Genomic DNA, 24,278 nt, shown 5'->3' with positions numbered 1-24,278 from the left:
CCTTGATGGCCTGGTTTGAAAAAATAGAAGAACGATCCGGATTACTAAGCATGAAGGTCCAGTTATCACTCAACATTTGACTCAACCTGGAAACCCAGAAAGAACAAATGATGTGACATGTCACCAGTGACAGCTGAAACTGAGCGATCCATGTGACCACATCGACCTTGGACCAGACGAACCAGGTGACATGGAACGCCAGACCCAGCCTGAATGACCCAACCTCCATGATCCAGGTGACACGCGATATTGAACATGCCTAGATGATCCAGGTGACATACAACATTGAACTTGGCCTGGACGATCCAGGTGACATACAACAATAGACCAGGGCCTGGACGATCCAGGTGACATACAACATTGAGACTAGGCCTGGACGATCCAGGTGACATACAACATTAGACTAGGCCTGGACGATCCAGGTAACAAACAACATTAGACTAGGCCTGGACGATCCAGGTAACAAACAACATTGAGGCTAGGCCTGGACGATCCAGGTGACAAACAACATTGAGGCTAGGCCTGGACGATCCAGGTGACAAACAACATTGAGGCTAGGCCTGGACGATCCAGGTGACATACCATATTGAACATGCCTGGACGATCCAGGTAACATACAACATTGAGGCTAGGCCTGGACGATCCAGGTGACATACCACGTTGAACATGCCTGGACGATCCAGGTAACATACAACATTAGACTAGGCCTGGACGATCCAGGTAACAAACAACATTGAGGCTAGGCCTGGACGATCCAGGTAACATACAACATTAGACTAGGCCTGGACGATCCAGGTAACAAACAACATTGAGGCTAGGCCTGGACGATCCAGGTGACATACCATACTGAACATGCCTGGACGATCCAGGTAACATACAACATTGGACTAGGCCTGGACGATCCAGGTAACATACAACATGAGACGCGGCCCGGACGATCCAGGTGACATACAACATTAGACTAGGCCTGGATGATCCAGGTGATACGCACATAAAACATGTCCTGGACGATCCAGGTAACATACAACATTAGACTAGGCCTGGACGATCCAGGTAACAAACAACATTGAGGCTAGGCCTGGACGATCCAGGTAACATACAACATTAGACTAGGCCTGGACGATCCAGGTAACAAACAACATTGAGGCTAGGCCTGGACGATCCAGGTGACATACCATACTGAACATGCCTGGACGATCCAGGTAACATACAACATTGGACTAGGCCTGGACGATCCAGGTAACATACAACATGAGACGCGGCCCGGACGATCCAGGTGACATACAACATTAGACTAGGCCTGGATGATCCAGGTGATACGCACATAAAACATGTCCTGGACGATCCAGGTGACATATAACATTAGACTATGCCTGGACGAACCAGGTGGCGTAACACATTAAACATGCCTGGGCGATCCAGGTAACATGCGGCATAGACTTGGGCTGGACGATCCAGGTGACCTACAAAAACTGACCTTGGCCTGTACAATCTGGGTGAGATATGACGAAACCTCCCAGCCTGCCGTGAGTGAAAAGTGCGACTACCAAGTGAAACTCGGACCCTCGGCGCTTGCTGGCGGGGTGACGCCTGAATATGAACATCCTGGCCTGCATGGGCTGGATGACTCAACTGGCTATGTGCTGGGGATTTTTTGTGGAGTGACATGTGGGGTGAGCTGGTCAACTGCAGGGCGTGGGGGCACAGAGATGGACCTTGCTGGAGGCGAAAACCCTTCTCAGACCTCATCCATCTGAACAGGAGAAATGACATAGCCTAAGAATATCTGTGAGTAAGAGACCAGCTAGTAACGGCACCATACCAGAACATCGCCGCATGAGAGTTGGTGACCCGTCCTCTGCATGTCTGGCCGTGTCGCCATGGGAGCAACAGACAAGACCCTGATGTGAGACCAGGAATCCAGCGCCACCCGCTTCAGTCTTACAGCTGTACCTCATGCTATCGAAGTATGGTCTCCGGTGCGGCTCCTGCAGGTATGTGTGTAAGGGACGATCTGCGCTCTGCCGGAAGTGACTGAAGGAGGCGGGCGGAAGTATGTGCGTTCCGCCTTGGACCGCAGGACGATTTGAGGGGAGCGCTGCTGCCGGCCGTGAACATACAGGAGCACCATGCTCCAGGGACTTACCTGAGACGAAGACCTCTCTCAGGAACGAAGCGCTGTGCAGCGAATCGCACTAAAGAAAAACAGACGCCTGAGGAGGCCCGGCGGTCACGTGTGCGTTCCACCGTGAACCGCACGCCATCTGCGAGAAGGGGAGACCGACCCGTGGCCGCAAGTATGCAGTGCGCTCCATTGGACAAGTACTTACCTGGTGACGGACCAGAAATGCAAAGTATTGAACTATACCGTGTAGTGAACCGAAACTTGGAACAACCGTGATGCTTGCACGTGCCAGCAGGAAGATGTGGCTCCTCCCACGGGGGTAAGTGAGACACACCACCTGATGGAAGGCATTAGCAGGCATATATAGGGAGCTACGCCCTGCCCACAAATACAGGCTGAAATCAGCCTTAATACTAGTCCTTAAAAGGACTTTTGGGTCTCTGAAAAGTTTTTCTATAAAATTATTTCTATATCACTCCCTACACTATCTTTCCCTTCTTCAGCACAGCTCTCCCTTACTACGAATGAGCCGAACATGCGTCATTGGGTGCTATATAGCAACCGCTGACACGTTCCGGCCAGCCCATCACTGTAATGCCAGTAACCAACATAGCTACGGCATTAAAGTGAACTTACCTAGACTTTTATTGGCTGAGTAGCAGCCAAGAAACATGCAGGGAGGAGACTCGAACATGGCGAATACCGCCATGTGCCGAGCATCGAGATGCTCGAGCTGAAGTGTTGTTTGGCCGAGCATGCTCGATTAACACTAGTTAGTACCAGACATGATGGTCAGCGGATGCTTGAGACACTTTCAAAAGCATTTTGGACATACTATTCGATCACTTGCTTATTGTTAAAGGGGTTTGTCCGGGCTAGAGATTTTGATGGTCTATCCTCATGATAGGCCATCAATATCAGCTCGGTGGGGGTCCAAAGCCCTGCTTCCCCCACCTCCAGCAATAAGCTGTTTCGGCCTGGCACTAGAAGCTATACAGTGGATAGAAGGCTCCATATACTGTGCTGTTTCCAGCACCACCATACTAGAGATTAGCTGTGAGAACCTTCACAGACATAGCACATCAATATTTGTAGCCTGGAGAACCCCTTTAATGGCATGGCCCTGCAGGTTGTTAACTTCTATTTTAATGCTATATGTTAATGGTGCATCTGGGCTAGATCAGGTTATCCCCTATCACTATTAGATTGGTGGGGTCTGACCACTAGGACCCAGACCAATCATGAAAATGGTCCCTGTACCCCATCAAGAGAGTGCTATTTCTAGCAGTTCCATAAATAATGAACTGCTCGACCTGGTGCACCTCTCATTTTATAGGGGGCGGGGGGCATTTGGACACTAATCTAGAAGTTATTGGGGATAAATAACTGATACTATAAACTCAGGAACAGATGTAGCTCAATGGACCTACCACTGATCCCTCTCCTTCAAACTCAGGTCATTAATTCCGTGTGACGCCAAATCCTTCAAAAAACACTCTTTTTTTTTTTTTACTAATATTAACCTGGAGTGCTTGACTGTATTGGCATCAAGCAGCCTGCCCCATACAGTAGATGTCCATTGTGATGTCACTCAGCAGCCTAAACCATACCTGTCTGTTATGATGTCATCTAGTAGCCTTCACCATGCCTGTCTATTATTAAATCGCAGAGCAGCCTGTGATGATGTTGCACAAGTGCTTGTGGCCAGGGATGCTACAATTCCCTGACGGCACACTGGGTGAACGTTGTGGAGGCCGGGAGCGAGACTTACCCTGGGATGGCACAGGTGCTACCGATTTCAAGGATTGCAGGCCCTACTTCCATCAGGATTTCCGCCAGCACCTACATTAGTGTCTGAACCCCCCCCCCCCCCTTCTCCTCCTCCACCGACTCCTCCACTTCCACCTCTGAATTGTCATCTTGCAGCACCAGTCAGCCATCAGTCAGCAGCTGGAAGCAGTGTAGCACTGCAGTGGGGGAGCGGCAATAGGCCGTGCTAAAACCAGCAGAGCTGTGGCAGGGTATAAGGGACCAGACTGAGCTGTGGCTCTCGCCCCTCAACCTAGAACCAGGCATGGTTGTGTCTGATAATGGCCGTAACTTGGTGGCGGCTTTTGGAGCTCGGCAAGCTCACACACATACCATGCCTAGCCCACGTGTTCAAATTAGTGGTTCAGCGGTTTCTCAAAACCTACCCCAATTTGGTGAAGGTGCGCTGCATGTGTTCCCATTTCCGAAAGTCATCTATAGCTGCCGCCGGTCTGGCAACGCTGCAGCAGCACTTGAAATTGCCAGCTCACCAGCTGTTGTGCGTCATGAGCATGCACTGGAACTCAACGTTACACATGTTGGCCAGGCTTTGTGAGCAGCAGAGGGCAGTAGTGGAATACCAGCTGCAATATTGTCGTCACTTTTCCAGTCAGCTTCCGCTCTTCACAAGCGAGGAGTGGGCATGGATGTCTGACCTCTGTGAAGTTTTACATAACTTTGAAGAATCAACAGAGATGGTGAGCAGCAGCGATGCAACTATTATCAGCGTAACCATCCCACTTCTGTGTCTACTGAAACTCTTGCTGCTCACAATTAAGGAGGACGCTTTGCATGTGGAAGAGGTGGAAATGGGGAAAGACAGTACACAGGGTCATAGCCAGACCACCCTCTGTTCGTCTTCTCAGCGCAAATTGAATGATGATGAGGAGGAGGAGATTTATTCCATCTGTTCAGCATGGATGGGCCGAAGTGGAGGAAGAGGATGAGGAGATTGAGAGTCATACTCCTGATAAGGACAGCCAAGTCTTGTCTGTTGGGTCTCTGGCACACATGGCTGACTTTATGTTATGCTTCCTTTCCCATGACCCTCGCGTTATACGCATTTTGGCCAAACGCAGTTTACTGGTTGTTCACCCTTCTCGACCTCCGCTACAAAGAGAACTTCTCATCTCTCATTCCTGTGGTGGAGAGGACTAGCAAAATGGTGCAATACCAAAAGGGCCATGTTGAAAAATTGATCCAAAAATTTCCAGCTGACAACGCTGGCAGCCGAGTATACACTCACCTAAAGAATTATTAGGAACACCTGTTCTATTTCTCATTAATGCAATTATCTAGTTAACCAATCACATGGCATTTGCTTTAATGCATGTAGGGTTGTGGTCCTGGTCAAGACAAACTCCTGAACTCCAAACTGAATGTCAGAATGGGAAAGAAACGTGATTTAAGCAATTTTGAGCGTGGCATGGTTGTTGGTGCCAGACGGGCCGGTCTGAGTATTTCACAATCTGCTCAGTTACTGAGATTTTCACGCACAACCATTTCTAGGGTTTACAAAGAATGGTGTGAAAAGGGAAAAACATCCAGTATGCGGCAGTCCTGTGGGCGAAAATGTCTTGCTGATGCTAGAGGTCAGAGGAGAATGGGCTGACTGATTCAAGCTGATAGAAGAGCAACGTTGACTGAAATAACCACTCGTTACAACCGATGTATGCAGCAAAGCATTTGTGAAGCCACAACACGCACAACCTTGAGGCGGATGGGCTACAACAGCAGAAGACCCCACCGGGTACCACTCATCTCCACTACAAATAGGAAAAAGAGGCTACAATTTGCACGAGCTCACCAAAATTGGACTGGAAGACTGGAAAAATGGTTTCTTGAACATGACAATGAGTTCACTGTATTAAAATGGCCCTCACAGTCACCAGATCTCAACCCAATAGAGCATCCTTGGGATGTGGTGGAACGGGAGCTTCGTGCCCTGGATGTGCATCCCTCAAATCTCCATCAACTGCAAGATGCTATCCTATCAATATGGGCCAACATTTCTAAAGAATGCTATCAGCACCTTGTTGAATCAATGCCACGTAGAATTAAGGCAGTTCTGAAGGCAAAAGGGAGTCTTTTAAGGCAGTTCTGAAGGCAAAAGGGAGAATAATTATTTAGGTGAGTGTATAGTTCTTTGGGCAACCGAGGAGGGGATACCGGGGGAACACACAGCAGTTCCAACAGAGGCAAGGCAACACTCTCCAAGGCCTGGGACAGTTTCATGACAACCCGCCAGCAACCTCACCCTGATGGGCGGCCTAGTGTAACAAGGAGAGAAAAGTTTTGGAAGAAGGTCAAGGAGTATGTAGAATTCCATGTCAGGGTCCTCAATGATGCCTTACAACTATTGGGTGTCCAAGCTGGACACATGACACGAACTGACGCTCTATGCCTTGGAGGTGCTGGCCTACCCTGCCACCAACGTTTTGTCAGAGCGGGTATTTAGTGCTACTGGGGGCATAATAACTGATAAGTGCATCCGACTGTCAACTAAAAATGCTGACAGGTTGACTCTTATCAAAATGAACAAGGTCTGGATTGCCCCTGACTTCTCTACTCCACCAGAGGATAGCGAACACAAAGGCCCTTTTAATGTGGCTTTTATGGTATATTGAATACACTGTATTTCCATGCACCACTTCCACGACAAAAAAGGGTATATGGTTCAATCTTCCTTTTCTCGTCTTCTTCCTCCTCCATCATATCAACATGCTTATTAGGCTGCCCTCGCTCCTAATGTTTTAGAGGGTCAGCTCAGCAGCAGGCCCTCAACCATAATTTTTTCCATGATCAGATCAGCAGCAGGCCCTCAACCATAATGCTTTAGAGAGTCAGTTCACCAGCAGACCCTCAACCAAAATATTTTCGATGGTCAGCTCAGCAGCAGGCCCTCACCCCTATTGTTATAGATGGTCAGCTCAGCAGCAGACCCTCACCCTATTGTTATAGATGGTCAGATCAGCAGTAGGCCCTTTCCCCTAATGTTTTAGAGGGTCACCAGCAGGCCCTTGCTCCTAATGTTTTTGAGGGTCACCAGCAGGCCATTAATCAAAAATGTTCAAGGGTGTTTATGATGTCCTTCTTTATGTGTAATAAATGGTGTATTGCCGGTTCCTTGTAATTTTTGGCAGCCCTTTCATTTAGTGCATAGGCTTTATGAGTGTAGGAGTCCCACTACCTGAACAATTGTGCCACAATATGATTAAGGCCCTCCTTTATGTGATATACAGGTCGTATCGGAGTGCCTCTTCCTTTATATACAAGTAAATATACAGGAAAAAATGTTTCCTAACCATTTTTACTCTAAAATCGATTTTATCATCGGTTTTTGTGCGTATTATTGACGGTCTGTAACAGTGGCGTACTACTCGGACAACATCGTTCCCAGCAGCAACCTGGGAGTCCAAGAAGCATCAAGACATCCTCCCCATGCTGTTCCCGAACCATTTTAGTGGCGTTTCCATCAATTTCTGACCTTTTAATATGAACCAGACACCCTCCCCTCTTCAGAGCAGGGGGTGCCTGGTTTAATGCTCTGGTTCTCTCATTGACTTCCATTGTGCTCGGGTGCTCAGTAGAGCACCCGAGCATCCCGAGGTGTTCTACTCGAGCACCCAAGCACTTTGGTGCTTGATCAACACTAGATATTAAATAAGCCAGCACCTCATCTGCAGACAGCTGTTTCGGAGTGATTGTCTTAAAGCATACATGAGTTTTCAAAAAAAGTTTGCATAATGGCTACGCTTCTTTGTACAATCATAACTGTGAAAGAACAAGTGTTTTTTGGGATTCCCCAAAGTCCCTTTTAGCCATATTATTCCCTGTTTCAGTTGCACAGATAGAAGCATTTCACTCAGAAGCAGGGGACATCTCCCTTCAGTAAAATCTGTCAGCACTGTACTGCTTTAACGTCCTTTGGTGGAAGTGAGACCCCTAGTGGCCATGACTTTACAGCTTTTTTTCAGGTGGATGCAGGAAGATATTTTAAATAAAGCAATTTAGAAAGTTGCTAGTTACACCATTCTTTAGTAAACAAATTGAATTTGTGTGAAGGTACAGCGACTCTTAAAGCTTTGGATCCTGACAAGTGCAAAAAAATTGAGTGGCTTCAAAAAAAGACAAGACTATTGGATACTGTTACTAAACATAGAAAGAAAGAGAAAAATAACAACAATAGGGACGCCAATAAGAAGCAAATCAACACAGATCCATTTGTACCTTTTTGAACACAATGGTCCACATTTATATATATGAATACAGTCAATGCGTCTAGATTGTGGTGTAAATTGTGCCAAAATGCAGTGCAATTTGGTGCATTTATATCTGTGTCTTTATCTGACAAGATACTGTAAGTGGCTTACGGAGAAAATGTTGGTGTAATAGTTACTTCTCAAAATCTTCCTGTAAACAGATATGGAAAACAGGAATACATCACCCGGAATGCGCAGTAAAAATGAAATCTACAGTTCCCAAAAACATATTTTTTATGGTTTGCAAACTGTCTTTTTAACGGAGAGCATATAACATAGAAAACATGAACCTGTCATCACAAACCCCGCGCTAATCTGCAAGTGCGTTGTCAGCCGCTAATTAACTGAGACATCTTGTTGCATTGCCCTGAAGACGAGCATTCAATCCGCTACACTTGTGTGACAGAATGCTTCAAATGAGAAATCACAGCGTGATACATTTATGTATTACAAGTGTCTTCGCTCACTGTCCTCGAAAATAGATTGATATACCGTAAAATGCGTGGACGGTATACATGGAAGCAGCACAGATGATGTCATCATTTACCCCTCACTGCTGTGTACTGCATTAATGTACATTTGGTGTAACAGCAGTCCTATGGCGAGCCCCAGGTCACACACTGTGATATTATTATATACATTCCCAATTTTACTTTACATTATCTTTCAGGATTTGGATTCCCCTTCGAATACAAGATTCTGATGATAAATGTTATATTCTCTATAGCAGATTTACTTCTGAATGGCCGAACTGCTACTCCTTGGTCATTGGGAAAGGCAAGGATACAAATAAGACTCCTGTAGGAGTGCGATGAGCAACCAGATCTTAAAGAGCGCCTGACAGCAGAATCAACCTCATTAAACCAGGTACATTGCCTAGTAGGGTTGATTCTGCTGAATATAAACATACCTGTCTTGTGCAAATTGGTTGCAGCATTCCTAAGAAAAAAAATACTATTTTTCTTTAGACAAATGAGGGCTTCAGTGCGTCAAGGGGTGGGGCCTAGCCTCTCTTAGCGCCTCAGCTTCTTGGCATTCCAGTGCTGGCCACGCCCTTTCATGCAGTAAAGCCCTCAAAAAGTATTTTTTTCTTAAGTACTCCACTACCGATTTTTACAAGACAGGTACTTATGTAATCAGGAGGATCAACTCTATTCCTGATTTAATAGGGTTGATCCTGTTTTCTGGGACTTTAAAATGGCCTGTTCTTAGGATAGACGATCATTATTAGTTCAGTGGTGGTGGTCAGGGACTAAATTATTGGAACCTCCACCTCAACTGTTTTAAGGGGCCGTCTTTGGTGTTTATCAGGAACAGTTCAGTACTTTTGGCATCACAGCACTGCAGCTTCAGGTGAATGGGACTGAGCTGTAATACCAGTCACAACCGCTACTAAAAGTACAGAGCTGTGCCTGGTAAACAATAAAGGGGCATGCGTCTTCAAGCAGCTGATTGGCAAGGAGGCAGAGAATCAGACTACCAACATTTAATTTTTTTATTTTATTTTTCATTTTATTCTATTAATTGCTTATCCTAAAGAAAGGTCACCAATTGTCAAGTCCTGGTAACTCCCTTGCACATTTCTGTGGCTAAAGGACAATACGAACAATGGTAAAACAACAGGATGGAGCTACAGACCTTGATAAACTGTATTAAGAAAAATAAATAATTAGCATCGTGAGTTTCATTAAAATAAAAATAAAAAGAAGGGGTACAATTTCAAAGAAACCTTTGACAAGAAAGATAAGACAAGGCCTACTAGTGCTGTACATTACAACATGGGAAAACACGTTTCAGAATCTAATTTCTATCCAGAGATACAATGATGCAATTATAGTACCCCAATGCAGGCACTACCATTCATACATCCGGATATTATTTCTAATGCCTGACCAATGTATGACACCACAATGCCTTCTATGTTTTATTTTATTCACTGTGCCAGGTTTACCAGCAGATGACACTGTGTCTGGCAGTAAGCTGTAAGTAGAATAGATCTAACCATTCCATTCTCTCCCCCTATTTGAAGGAGTGGGCTTGCCCAGATCTTCCAAGGGAAAGGGTTTCTTGCCTGTTCAGGGTGAGTTGAGAGATGGAAGGAGAGGAGATATGGTGCAGTGAGGGGAGCTCCCCCCTCCTGCAGTAGGAACCTTCCCGGGGAAGCAGCTAATAGAGCACCATGACTCCTTGCACTTCATAGGCTGAGAATTACGAGGGGGTCAAGGGCCAAACGCACCCCACCCAAAGGTTCCAGAACTGCTAGACAGCCCAGATACCAGACCAAAGCCAGGGATTAGTAGAGAAAGGCAAAGCAGAGTTTGCGAGCTGAACTGCCAGTGTACCCCAATACCTGCTGGAGCCATAGAAAGATCAACTATTATCTGGATGCAAGTTTATTCAAGTCAAACTGTTGAACTTTATCAATTCTGGACTTGGCTTATTCCCCCAACTACAGCTCCTTTGAATGCTGCGGGGTCTAAACTTGGGGAGTGATGGTATCCAGGTAGGAGCACTGTGACACAGGACCAGTAAGGTTGCATGACCGCTCAGCATTTCCTACACACTGGGACCCCGATCGTGCCCTGGGGGATGGCAAGTTGCACAATGTTACAGGCCCAAAACCTAACACCTCTGATATATTCTGGTGACAACATGCCCTTATTTTTTTCTCTCAGGTGCAAAGCTGTCATAAAGACCTTGTGTGTCTAAATTGCAGAATTAATTGAATCCCCCCCCCCCCCCCCCCCATAGACTGTACATACAGAACCACCATTGCAAACTAGATATTGGAGCACTTGGTTAAAAAAAAATTGTTCAAAAAGTTTATGTTACCCGCTACCTACTGAATAATTTCTTTGAGACTTTTTTTTTTTACTTTTTTAATAAAAAAAATAACTTTTTTTCTCAGATAGGAGCAGACAGGGTGGATTTTTATGACAAGATAGGTCACCCCAGTGATTAATGAAAATAATCCTATTTGTTTAAGTTTCGCTAAAGGTCCAGCGCTGTAGTCAAAGAACATCCGCTGGTTGTTCTGTAATGTAATTCACAGAAATAAGTCACTTATTGTATTGCAATTGAATAAAATGTTCCATGAAAATGTTCCAGTACAAAATCCAGATCAATACTGACCACTGCATGAGAATTTTATTATCTGATATAAGGTAAGCAATTTTCATCAAAAGGAATGTGATCCTTTTCAAGTGTCAGATACTGTTTGGTTCTGAACACATCTGAATTCTGAATAATGATATTATGACTTGGGTATTGCTGCCTATATTACAAAATGATTCCTATCAATGCTTTGTTAACCCCTTAAGGACCGGGCTCATTTTCACCTTAAGGACCAGGCCATTTTTTGCAAATCTGACCAGTGTCACTTTAAGTGCTGATAACTTTAAAACACTTTGACTTATCCAGGCCATTCTGAGATTGTTTTTTCGTCACATATTGTACTTCATGACACTGGTAAAATAAAGTCAAAAAAATGAATTTTTTTTCATAATAAAATACCTAATTTACCAAAAATTTTGAAAAATTTGCAAATTTCAAAGTTTCAGTTTCTCTACTTCTGTAACACATAGTAATACCCCCAAAAATTGTGATGACTTAACATTCCCCATATGTCTACTTCATGTTTGAATTATTTTGGGAATGATATTTTATTTTTTGGGGATGTTACAAGGCTTAGAAGTTTAGAAGCAAATCTTGAAATTTTTCAGAAATTTACAAAAACCCAATTTTTAGGGACCACTACAGCTCTGAAGTCACTTTGCAAGGCTTACATAATAGAAACCGCCCAAAAATGACCCCATTCTATAAACTACACCCCTCAAGGTATTCAAAACTGATTTTACAAACTCCGTTAACCCTTTAGGTGTTGCACAAGAGTTATTGGCAAATGGGGATGAAATTTGAGAATTTCATTTTTTTGCCTAATTTTCCATTTTAACTAGAGTTGAGCGAACACCTGGATGTTCGGGTTCGAGAAGTTCGGCCGAACATCCCGGAAATGTTCGGGTTCGGGATCCGAACCCGATCCGAACTTCGTCCCGAACCCGAACCCCATTGAAGTCAATGGGGACCCGAACTTTTCGGCACTAAAAAGGCTGTAAAACAGCCCAGGAAAGAGCTAGAGGGCTGCAAAAGGCAGCAACATGTAGGTAAATCCCCTGCAAACAAATGTGGATAGGGAAATGAATTAAAATAAAAATTAAATAAATAAAAATTAACCAAAATCAATTGGAGAGAGGTTCCATAGCAGAGAATCTGGCTTCCCGTCACCCACCACTGGAACAGTCCATTCTCAGATATTTAGGCCCCGGCACCCAGGCAGAGGAGAGAGGTCCCGTAACAGAGAATCTGTCTTCATGTCAGCAGAGAATTAGTCTGCATGTCATAGCAGAGAATGAGGCTTCACGTCAGCCACCACTGCAACAGTCCATTGGCATATATTTAGGCCCAGCACCCAGGCAGAGGAGGGAGGTCCCGTAACAGAGAATCTGTCTTCATGTCAGCAGAGAATTAGTCTGCATGTCATAGCAGAGAATGAGGCTTCACGTCAGCCACCACTGCAACAGTCCATTGGCATATATTTAGGCCCAGCACACACACAGGCAGAGGAGAGAGGTCCCGTAACAGACAATCTGGCTTCATGTCAGCAGAGAATTAGTCTGCATGTCATAGCAGAGAATGAGGCTTCACGTCAGCCACCACTGCAACAGTCCATTGGCATATATTTAGGCCCAGCACACACACAGGCAGAGGAGAGAGGTCCCGTAACAGAGAATCTGTCTTCATGTCAGCAGAGAATTAGTCTGCATGTCATAGCAGAGAATGAGGCTTCACGTCAGCCACCACTGCAACAGTCCATTGGCATATATTTAGGCCCAGCACACACACAGGCAGAGGAGAGAGGTCCCGTAACAGACAATCTGGCTTCATGTCAGCAGAGAATTAGTCTGCATGTCATAGCAGAGAATCAGGCTTCACGTCAGCCACCACTGCAACAGTCCATTGGCATATATTTAGGCCCAGCACACACACAGGCAGAGGAGAGAGGTCCCGTAACAGAGAATCTGTCTTCATGTCAGCAGAGAATCAGTCTGCATGTCATAGCAGAGAATGAGGCTTCACGTCACCCACCACTGCAACAGTCCATTGGCATATATTTAGGCCTAGCACACAGGCAGAGCAGAGAGGTCCCGTAACAGACAATCTGGCTTCATGACAGCAGAGAATCAGTCTGCGTGTCATAGCAGAGAATGAGGCTTCACGTCACCCACCACTGCAACAGTCCATTGGCATATATTTAGGCCTAGCACACAGGCAGAGAAGAGAGGTCCCGTAACAGACGATCTGGCTTCATGTCAGCAGAGAATCAGTCTGCATGTCATAGCAGAGAATGAGGCTTCACGTCAGCCACCACTGCAACAGTCCATTGGCATATATTTAGGCCTAGCACACAGGCAGAGGAGAGAGGTCCCGTAACAGACAATCTGGCTTCATGTCAGCAGAGAATCAGTCTGCATGTCATAGCAGAGAATGAGGCTTCACGTCAGCCACCACTGCAACAGTCCATTGGCATATATTTAGGCCCAGCACCCAGGCAGAGGAGGGAGGTCCCGTAACAGACAATCTGGCTTCATGTCAGCAGAGAATTAGTCTGCATGTCATAGCAGAGAATGAGGCTTCACGTCAGCCACCACTGCAACAGTCCATTGGCATATATTTAGGCCCAGCACACACACAGGCAGAGGAGAGAGGTCCCGTAACAGACAATCTGGCTTCATGTCAGCAGAGAATTAGTCTGCATGTCATAGCAGAGAATGAGGCTTCACGTCAGCCACCACTGCAACAGTCCATTGGCATATATTTAGGCCCAGCACACACACAGGCAGAGGAGAGAGGTCCCGTAACAGAGAATCTGTCTTCATGTCAGCAGAGAATTAGTCTGCATGTCATAGCAGAGAATCAGGCTTCACGTCACCCACCACTGCAACAGTCCATTGGCATATATTTAGGCCCAGCACCCAGGCAGAGGAGGGAGGTCCCGTAACAGAGAATCTGTCTTCATGTCAGCAGAGAATTAGTCTGCATGTCATAGCAGAGAATGAGGCTTCACATCACCCACCACTGCAACAGTCCATTGGCATATATTTAGGCCTAGCACACAGGCAGAGGAGAGGTTCATTCAACTTTGGGTAGCCTCGCAATATAATGGTAAAATGAAAATAAAAATAGGATTGAATGAGGAAGTGCCCTGGAGTCCAATAATATATGGTTATGGGGAGGTAGTTAATGTCTAATCTGGACAAGGGACGGACAGGTCCTGTGGGATCCATGCCTGGTTCATTTTTATGAACGTCAGCTTGTCCACATTGGCTGTAGACAGGCGGCTGCGTTTGTCTGTAATGACGCCCCCTGCCGTGCTGAATACACGTTCAGACAAAACGCTGGCTGCCGGGCAGGCCAGCACCTCCAAGGCATAAAAGGCTAGCTCTGGCCACGTGGACAATTTAGAGACCCAGAAGTTGAATGGGGCCGAACCATCAGTCAGTACGTGGAGGGGTGTGCACACGTACTGTTCCACCATGTTAGTGAAATGTTGCCTCCTGCTAACACGTTGCGTATCAGGTGGTGGTGCAGTTAGCTGTGGCGTGTTGACAAAAGTTTTCCACATCTCTGCCATGCTAACCCTGCCCTCAGAGGAGCTGGCCGTGACACAGCTGCCTTGGCGACCTCTTGCTCCTCCTCTGCCTTGGCCTTGGGCTTCCACTTGTTCCCCTGTGACATTTGGGAATGCTCTCAGTAGCGCGTCTACCAACGTGCGCTTGTACTCGCGCATCTTCCTATCACGCTCCAGTGCAGGAAGTAAGGTGGGCACATTGTCTTTGTAGCGTGGATCCAGCAGGGTGGCAACCCAGTAGTCCGCACAGGTTAAAATGTGGGCAACTCTGCTGTCGTTACGCAGGCACTGCAGCATGTAGTCGCTCATGTGTGCCAGGCTGCCCAGGGGTAAGGACAAGCTGTCCTCTGTGGGAGGCGTATCGTCATCGTCCTGCCTTTCCCCCCAGCCACGCACCAGTGATGGACCCGAGCTGCGTTGGGTGCCACCCCGCTGTGACCATGCTTCATCCTCATCCTCCTCCACCTCCTCCTCATCCTCGTCCTCCTCGTCCTCCAGTAGTGGGCCCTGGCTGGCCACATTTGTACCTGGCCTCTGCTGTTGCCAAAAACCTCCCTCTGAGTCACTTCGAAGAGACTGGCCTGAAAGTGCTAAAAATGACCCCTCTTCCTCCTCCTCCTCCTCCTCCTCCTGGGCCACCTCCTCTTCCATCATCGCCCTAAGTGTTTTCTCAAGGAGACATAGAAGTGGTATTGTAACGCTGATAACGGTGTCATCGCCACTGGCCATGTTGGTGGAGTACTCGAAACAGCGCAACAGGGCACACAGGTCTCGCATGGAGGCCCAGTCATTGGTGGTGAAGTGGTGCTGTTCTGTAGTGCGACTGACCCGTGCGTGCTGCAGCTGAAACTCCACTATGGCCTGCTGCTGCTCGCACAGTCTGTCCAGCATGTGCAAGGTGGAGTTCCACCTAGTGGGCACGTCGCATATGAGGCGGTGAGCGGGAAGGCCGAAGTTACGCTGTAGCGCAGACAGGCGAGCAGCGGCAGGATGTGAACGCTGGAAGCGCGAACAGACGGCCCGCACTTTATGCAGCAGCTCTGACATGTCGGGGTAGTTGTGAATGAACTTCTGCACCACCAAATTCAGCACATGCGCCAAGCAAGGGATGTGCGTCAAATTGGCTAGTCCCAGAGCTGCAACGAGATTTCGCCCATTATCACACACCACCAGGCCGGGCTTGAGGCTCACCGGCAGCAACCACTCGTCGGTCTGTTGTTCTATACCCCGCCACAACTCCTGTGCGGTGTGGGGCCTGTCCCCCAAACATATGAGTTTCAGAATGGCCTGCTGACGTTTACCCCGGGCTGTGCTGAAGTTGGTGGTGAAGGTGTGTGGCTGACTGGATGAGCAGGTGGAAGAAGAGGAGGAGGAAGCCGAGAAGGAGGAGGTGGCAACAGGAGGCAAAGAATGTTGCCCTGCGATCCTTGGCGGCGGAAGGACGTGCGCCAAACAGCTCTCCGCCTGGGGCCCAGCTGCCACTACATTTACCCAGTGTGCAGTTAGGGAGATATAGCGTCCCTGGCCGTGCTTACTGGTCCACGTATCTGTGGTTAGGTGGACCTTGCCACAGATGGCGTTGCGCAGTGCACACTTGATTTTATCGGATACTTGGTTGTGCAGGGAAGGCACGGCTCTCTTGGAGAAGTAGTGCCGGCTGGGAACAACATACTGTGGGACAGCAAGCGACATGAGCTGTTTGAAGCTGTCTGTGTCCACCAGCCTAAATGACAGCATTTCATAGGCCAGTAGTTTAGAAATGCTGGCATTCAGGGCCAGGGATCGAGGGTGGCTAGGTGGGAATTTACGCTTTCTATCAAATGTTTGTGAGATGGAGAGCTGAACGCTGGCGTGTGACATGGTTGAGACGCTTGGTGACGGAGGTGGTGGTGGTGGTGTTGGTGGTACATCCCCTGTTTGCTGGGCGGCAGGTGCCAACGTTCCTCCAGAGGCGGAGGAAGAGGCCGAGGCGGCAGCAGCAGAATAGGCCGAGGCGGCAGCAGCAGAAGAGGTAGCAGGGGGAGCCTGAGTGACTTCCTTGGTTTTAAGGTGTTTACTCCACTGCAGTTCATGCTTTGCATGCAGGTGCCTGGTCATGCAGGTTGTGCTCAGGTTCAGAACGTTAATGCCTCGCTTCAGGCTCTGATGGCACAGCGTGCAAACCACTCGGGTCTTGTCGTCAGCACATTGTTTGAAGAAGTGCCATGCCAGGGAACTCCTTGAAGCTGCCTTTGGGGTGCTCGGTCCCAGATGGCGGCGGTCAGTAGCAGGCGGAGTCTCTTGGCGGCGGGTGTTCTGCTTTTGCCCACTGCTCCCTCTTTTGCTACGCTGTTGGCTCGGTCTCACCACTGCCTCTTCCTCCGAACTGTGAAAGTCAGTGGCACGACCTTCATTCCATGTGGGGTCTAGGACCTCATCGTCCCCTGCATCGTCTTCCACCCAGTCTTGATCCCTGACCTCCTGTTCAGTCTGCACACTGCAGAAAGACGCAGCAGTTGGCACCTGTGTTTCGTCATCATCAGAGACATGCTGAGGTGGTATTCCCATGTCCTCATCATCAGGAAACATAAGTGGTTGTGCGTCAGTGCATTCTATGTCTTTCACCGCTGGGGAAGGGCTAGGTGGATGCCCTTGGGAAACCCTGCCAGCGGAGTCTTCAAACAGCATAAGAGACTGCTGCATAACTTGAGGCTGAGACAGTTTCCCTGGTATGCATGGGGGTGATGTGACAGACTGATGGGGTTGGTTTTCAGGCGCCATCTGTGCGCTTTCTGCAGAAGACTGGGTGGGAGATAATGTGAACGTGCTGGATCCACTGTCGGCCACCCAATTGACTAATGCCTGTACCTGCTCAGGCCTTACCATCCTTAGAACGGCATTGGGCCCCACCATATATCGCTGTAAATTCTGGCGGCTACTGGGACCTGAGGTAGTTGGTACACTAGGACGTGTGGATGTGGCAGAACGGCCACGTCCTCTCCCAGCACCAGAGGGTCCACTAACACCATCACGACCATGTCCACGTCCGCGTCCCTTACTAGATGTTTTTCTCATTGTTATGGTTCACCACAACAACAAATATATTATTTGGCCCAATGTATTGTATTCAAATTCAGCGGGATATAAATTTGAGGCCTAGTATTTAGGCGCTGGGTGACCGGTATGGATTTAGTGACAGAATTAGACTTGGAAATGCACAGAAGCGTGTGTGTGAAGTTATTCTGAATGACCCTATGTGCACCTTGAATATTATATACCCTTTTAGGGATAGATTTCAAATAGCTCTGATATAGCAGAAACCACTAAATTATGAAATTGCTAAATTGGGAATTGTATTTCAACCCAGAACAAGAAATGTGCTTGAACGGACACTAAATAACTCGCCCAGCTACAGCACTAGGGACAGATTTAGCGGGATATAAATTTGAGGCCTAGTATTTAGGCGCTGGGTGACAGGTATGGGTTTAGTGCCAGAATTAGACTTGGAAATACACAGTAGCGGGTGTGTGTGAAGTTATTCTGAATGACCCAATGTGCACCTTGAATATTATATACCCTTTTAGGGATAGATTTCAAATAGCTCTGATATAGCAGAAACCACTAAATTATGAAATTGCTAAATTGGGAATTGTATTTCAACCCAGAACAAGAAATGTGCTTGAACGGACACTAAATAACTCGCCCAGCTACAGCACTAAGGACAGATTTAGCGGGATATAAATTTGAGGCCTAGTATTTAGGCGCTGGGTGACAGGTATGGGTTTAGTGCCAGAATTAGACTTGGAAATACACAGTAGCGGGTGTGTGTGAAGTTATTCTGAATGACCCAATGTGCACCTTGAATATTATATACCCTTTTAGGGATAGATTTCAAATAGCTCTGATATAGCAGAAACCACTAAATTATGAAATTGCTAAATTGGGAATTGTATTTCAACCCAGAACAAGAAATGTGCTTGAACGGACACTAAATAACTCGCCCAGCTACAGCACTAGGGACAGATTTAGCGGGATATAAATTTGAGGCCTAGTATTTAGGCGCTGGGTGACAGGTATGGGTTTAGTGCCAGAATTAGACTTGGAAATACACAGTAGCGGGTGTGTGTGAAGTTATTCTGAATGACCCAATGTGCACCTTGAATATTATATACCCTTTTAGGGATAGATTTCAAATAGCTCTGATATAGCAGAAACCACTAAATTATGAAATTGCTAAATTGGGAATTGTATTTCAACCCAGAACAAGAAATGTGCTTGAACGGACACTAAATAACTCGCCCAGCTACAGCACTAGGGACAGATTTAGCTGGATATAAATTTGAGGCCTAGTATTTAGGCGCTGGGTGACAGGTATGGGTTTAGTGCCAGAATTAGACTTGGAAATACACAGTAGCGGGTGTGTGTGAAGTTATTCTGAATGACCCAATGTGCACCTTGAATATTATATACCCTTTTAGGGATAGATTTCAAATAGCTCTGATATAGCAGAAACCACTAAATTATGAAATTGCTAAATTGGGAATTGTATTTCAACCCAGCACAAGAAATGTGCTTGAACGGACACTAAATAACTCGCCCAGCTACAGCACTAGGGACAGATTTAGCGGGATATAAATTTGAGGCCTAGTATTTAGGCGCTGGGTGACAGGTATGGGTTTAGTGCCAGAATTAGACTTGGAAATACACAGTAGCGGGTGTGTGTGAAGTTATTCTGAATGACCCAATGTGCACCTTGAATATTATATACCCTTTTAGGGATAGATTTCAAATAGCTCTGATATAGCAGAAACCACTAAATTATGAAATTGCTAAATTGGGAATTGTATTTCAACCCAGAACAAGAAATGTGCTTGAACGGACACTAAATAACTCGCCCAGCTACAGCACTAGGGACAGATTTAGCGGGATATAAATTTGAGGCCTAGTATTTAGGCGCTGGGTGACAGGTATGGGTTTAGTGCCAGAATTAGACTTGGAAATACACAGTAGCGGGTGTGTGTGAAGTTATTCTGAATGACCCAATGTGCACCTTGAATATTATATACCCTTTTAGGGATAGATTTCAAATAGCTCTGATATAGCAGAAACCACTAAATTATGAAATTGCTAAATTGGGAATTGTATTTCAACCCAGAACAAGAAATGTGCTTGAACGGACACTAAATAACTCGCCCAGCTACAGCACTAAGGACAGATTTAGCGGGATATAAATTTGAGGCCTAGTATTTAGGCGCTGGGTGACAGGTATGGGTTTAGTGCCAGAATTAGACTTGGAAATACACAGTAGCGGGTGTGTGTGAAGTTATTCTGAATGACCCAATGTGCACCTTGAATATTATATACCCTTTTAGGGATAGATTTCAAATAGCTCTGATATAGCAGAAACCACTAAATTATGAAATTGCTAAATTGGGAATTGTATTTCAACCCAGAACAAGAAATGTGCTTGAACGGACACTAAATAACTCGCCCAGCTACAGCACTAAGGACAGATTTAGCGGGATATAAATTTGAGGCCTAGTATTTAGGCGCTGGGTGACAGGTATGGGTTTAGTGCCAGAATTAGACTTGGAAATACACAGTAGCGGGTGTGTGTGAAGTTATTCTGAATGACCCAATGTGCACCTTGAATATTATATACCCTTTTAGGGATAGATTTCAAATAGCTCTGATATAGCAGAAACCACTAAATTATGAAATTGCTAAATTGGGAATTGTATTTCAACCCAGAACAAGAAATGTGCTTGAACGGACACTAAATAACTCGCCCAGCTACAGCACTAAGGACAGATTTAGCGGGATATAAATTTGAGGCCTAGTATTTAGGCGCTGGGTGACCGGTATGGATTTAGTGACAGAATTAGACTGGGATATGGCCAAAAAATAAACAGACTATTGCTGGTTAAATGCACTTGGTGTGACAGCTTCACCCTGATGTAGGCTTTAGCCAAAAAACAACCACACCATTGAGGGTTAAATGCACTTGGTGACAGGCGCAGCTTGCCCCTGATTTAGTATATGGCCAAAAAATGAACAGACTATTGCTGGTTAAATGCACTTGGTGTGACAGCTTCACCCTGATGTAGGCTTTAGCCAAAAAACAACCACACCATTGAGGGTTAAATGCACTTGGTGACAGGCGCAGCTTGCCCCTGATTTTGTATATGGCCAAAAAATGAACAGACTATTGCTGGTTAAATGCACTTGGTGTGACAGCTTCACCCTGATGTAGGCTTTAGCCAAAAAACAACCACACCATTGAGGGTTAAATGCACTTGGTCGCAGCTTGTGCTGGCGCACCACAAGACACAAAATGGCCGCCGATCACCCCAGAAAAATGTGACTGACAAACGGTCTGGGCAGCCTAAAAACAGTGAGCAATTGAGGATCAGCAGCTCAATGATCCACAGCTGCAGATCGATCAGTTAATCAAGTCCTTTGGAGGAGTTAATCTGCCTAATCTCGCCCTACTGTCGCAGCCGCAACCTCTCCCTACGCTAATCAGAGCAGAGTGACGGGCGGCGCTATGTGACTCCAGCTTAAATAGAGGCTGGGTCACATGGTGCTCTGGCCAATCACAGCCATGCCAATAGTAGGCATGGCTGTGATGGCCTCTTGGGGCAAGTAGTATGACGCTTGTTGATTGGCTGCTTTGCAGCCTTTCAAAAAGCACCAAGAAAGCGTCACAAAAGCGCGAAGAAAGCGACGAACACCGAACCCGAACCCGGACTTTTACGAAAATGTCCGGGTTCGGGTCCGTGTCACGGACACCCCAAAATTCGGTACGAACCCGAACTATACAGTTCGAGTTCGCTCATCCCTAATTTTAACCCATTTTTTCCACTAACAAAGCAAGGGTTAACAGCCAAACAAGACTGTATCTTTATTGCCCTGACTCTGCTGTTTACAGAAACACCCAATATGTGTCTGTAAACTACTGTACGGCCACACAGCGGGGCGTAGAGTGAAAGGTGTGCCGTATGGTTTTTGGAAGCCAGATTTTGCTGGACAGTTTTTTTGACACCATGTCCCATTTGAAGCCCCCTGATGCACCCCTAGAGTAGAAACTCCATAAAAGTGACCCCATCTAAGAAACTACACCCCTCAAGGTATTCAAAACTGATTTCACAAACTTCGTTAACCCTTTAGGTGTTGCACAAGAGTTATTGGCAGATGGGAATGAAATTTGAGAATTTCATTTTTTTGCCTAATTTTCCATTTTAACCCATTTTTTCCACTAACAAAGCAAGGGTTAACAGCCAAACAAGACTGTATCTTTATTGCCCTGACTCTGCTGTTCACAGAAACACCCAATATGTGTCTGTTAACTACTGTACGGCCACACAGCGGGGCGTAGAGTGAAAGGTGCGCCATATGGTTTTTGGAAGCCAGATTTTGCTGGACAGTTTTTTTGACACCATGTCCCATTTGAAGCCCCCTGATGCACCCCTAGAGTAGAAACTCCATAAAAGTGACCCCATCTAAGAAACTACACCCCTCAAGGTATTCAAAACTGATTTTACAAACTTCGTTAACCCTTTAGGTGTTGCACAAGAGTTATTGGCAGATGGGAATGAAATTTGAGAATTTCATTTTTTTGCCTAATTTTCCATTTTAACCAATTTTTTCCACTAACAAAGCAAGGGTTAACAGCCAAACAAGACTGTATCTTTATTGCCCTGACTCTGCCGTTTACAGAAACACCCCATATGTGGCCGTAAACTACTGTACGGCCACACAGCGGGGCGTAGAGTGAAAGGTGCGCCGTATGGTTTTTGGAAGCCAGATTTTGCTGGACAGTTTTTTTGACACCATGTCCCATTTGAAGCCCCCCTGATGCACCCCTAGAGTAGAAACTCCATAAAAGTGACCCCATCTAAGAAACTACACCCTCAAGGTATTCAAAACTGATTTTACAAACTTCGTTAACCCTTTAGGTGTTGCACAAGATTTAATGGAAAATAGAGATACAATTTCAAAATTTCACTTTTTTGGCAGATTTTCCATTTTTTATTTTTTTTTCCAGTTACAAAGCAAGGGTTAACAGCCAAACAAAACTCATTATTTATGGCCCTGATTCGGTAGTTTACAGAAACACCCCATATGTGGTCGTAAACTGCTGTACGGGCACACGGCAGGGCGCAGAAGGAAAGGAATGCCATACGGTTTTTGGAAGGCAGATTTTGCTGGACTGTTTTTTTGACACCATGTCCCATTTGAAGCCCCCCTGATGCACCCCTAGAGTAGAAACTCCAAAAAAGTGACCCCATCTAAGAAACTACACCCCTCAAGGTATTCAAAACTGATTTTACAAACTTCGTTAACCCTTTAGGTGTTGCACAAGATTTAATGGAAAATAGAGATACAATTTCAAAATTTCACTTTTTTGGCAGATTTTCCATTTTTTATTTTTTTTTCCAGTTACAAAGCAAGGGTTAACAGCCAAACAAAACTCATTATTTATGGCCCTGATTCGGTAGTTTACAGAAACACCCCATATGTGGTCGTAAACTGCTGTAAGGGCACACGGCAGGGCGCAGAAGGAAAGGAATGCCATACGGTTTTTGGAAGGCAGATTTTGCTGGACTGTTTTTTTGACACCATGTCCCATTTGAAGCCCCCCTGATGCACCCCTAGAGTAGAAACTCCAAAAAAGTGACCCCATTTTAGAAAGTACGGAATAGGGTGGCAGTATTGTTGGTACTAGTTTAGGGTACATATGATTTTTTATTGCTCTATATTACACTTTTTGTGAGGCAAGGTAACAAGAAATAGCTTTTTTGGCACGTGTTTTTTTTTTTGTTATTTACAACATTCATCTGACAGGTTAGATCATGTGGTAATTTTATAGAGCAGGTTGTCACGGACGCGGCGATACCTAATATGTATACAATTTTTTTTTATTTATGTAAGTTTTATACAATAACTTTTTTTTAAAACCAAAAAATTGTTTAGTGTCTCCATAGTCTAAGAGCCATAGTTTTTTCAGTTTTTGGGCGATTATCTTGAGTAGGGTCTCATTTTTTGCGGGATGAGATGACGGTTTGATTGGCACTATTTTGGGGTGCATATTACTTTTTGATCGCTTGCTATTACACTTTTTGTGACGTAAGATGGCAAAAAATTGCTTTTTTTACACCGTTTTTTTTTTTTTTTTTTTACGGTGGTCATCTGAGGGGTTAGGTCATGTGATATTTTTATAGAGCCGGTCGATACGGACGTGGCGATACCTAATATGTATACTTTATTTTTATTTATGTAAGTTTTACACAATGATTTTATTTTTGAAACAAAAAAAAATCATGTTTTAGTGTTTCCATAGTCTAAGAGCCATAGTTTTTTCAGTTTTTGGGCGATTATCTTGAGTAGGGTCTCATTTTTTGCGGGATGAGAT

Source organism: Bufo gargarizans, chromosome 3 (assembly GCF_014858855.1).
Source record: "Bufo gargarizans isolate SCDJY-AF-19 chromosome 3, ASM1485885v1, whole genome shotgun sequence".
In the NCBI taxonomy this organism is placed as follows: Eukaryota; Metazoa; Chordata; class Amphibia; order Anura; family Bufonidae; genus Bufo; species Bufo gargarizans.
Note: the sequence above shows the minus strand (reverse complement) of the source record.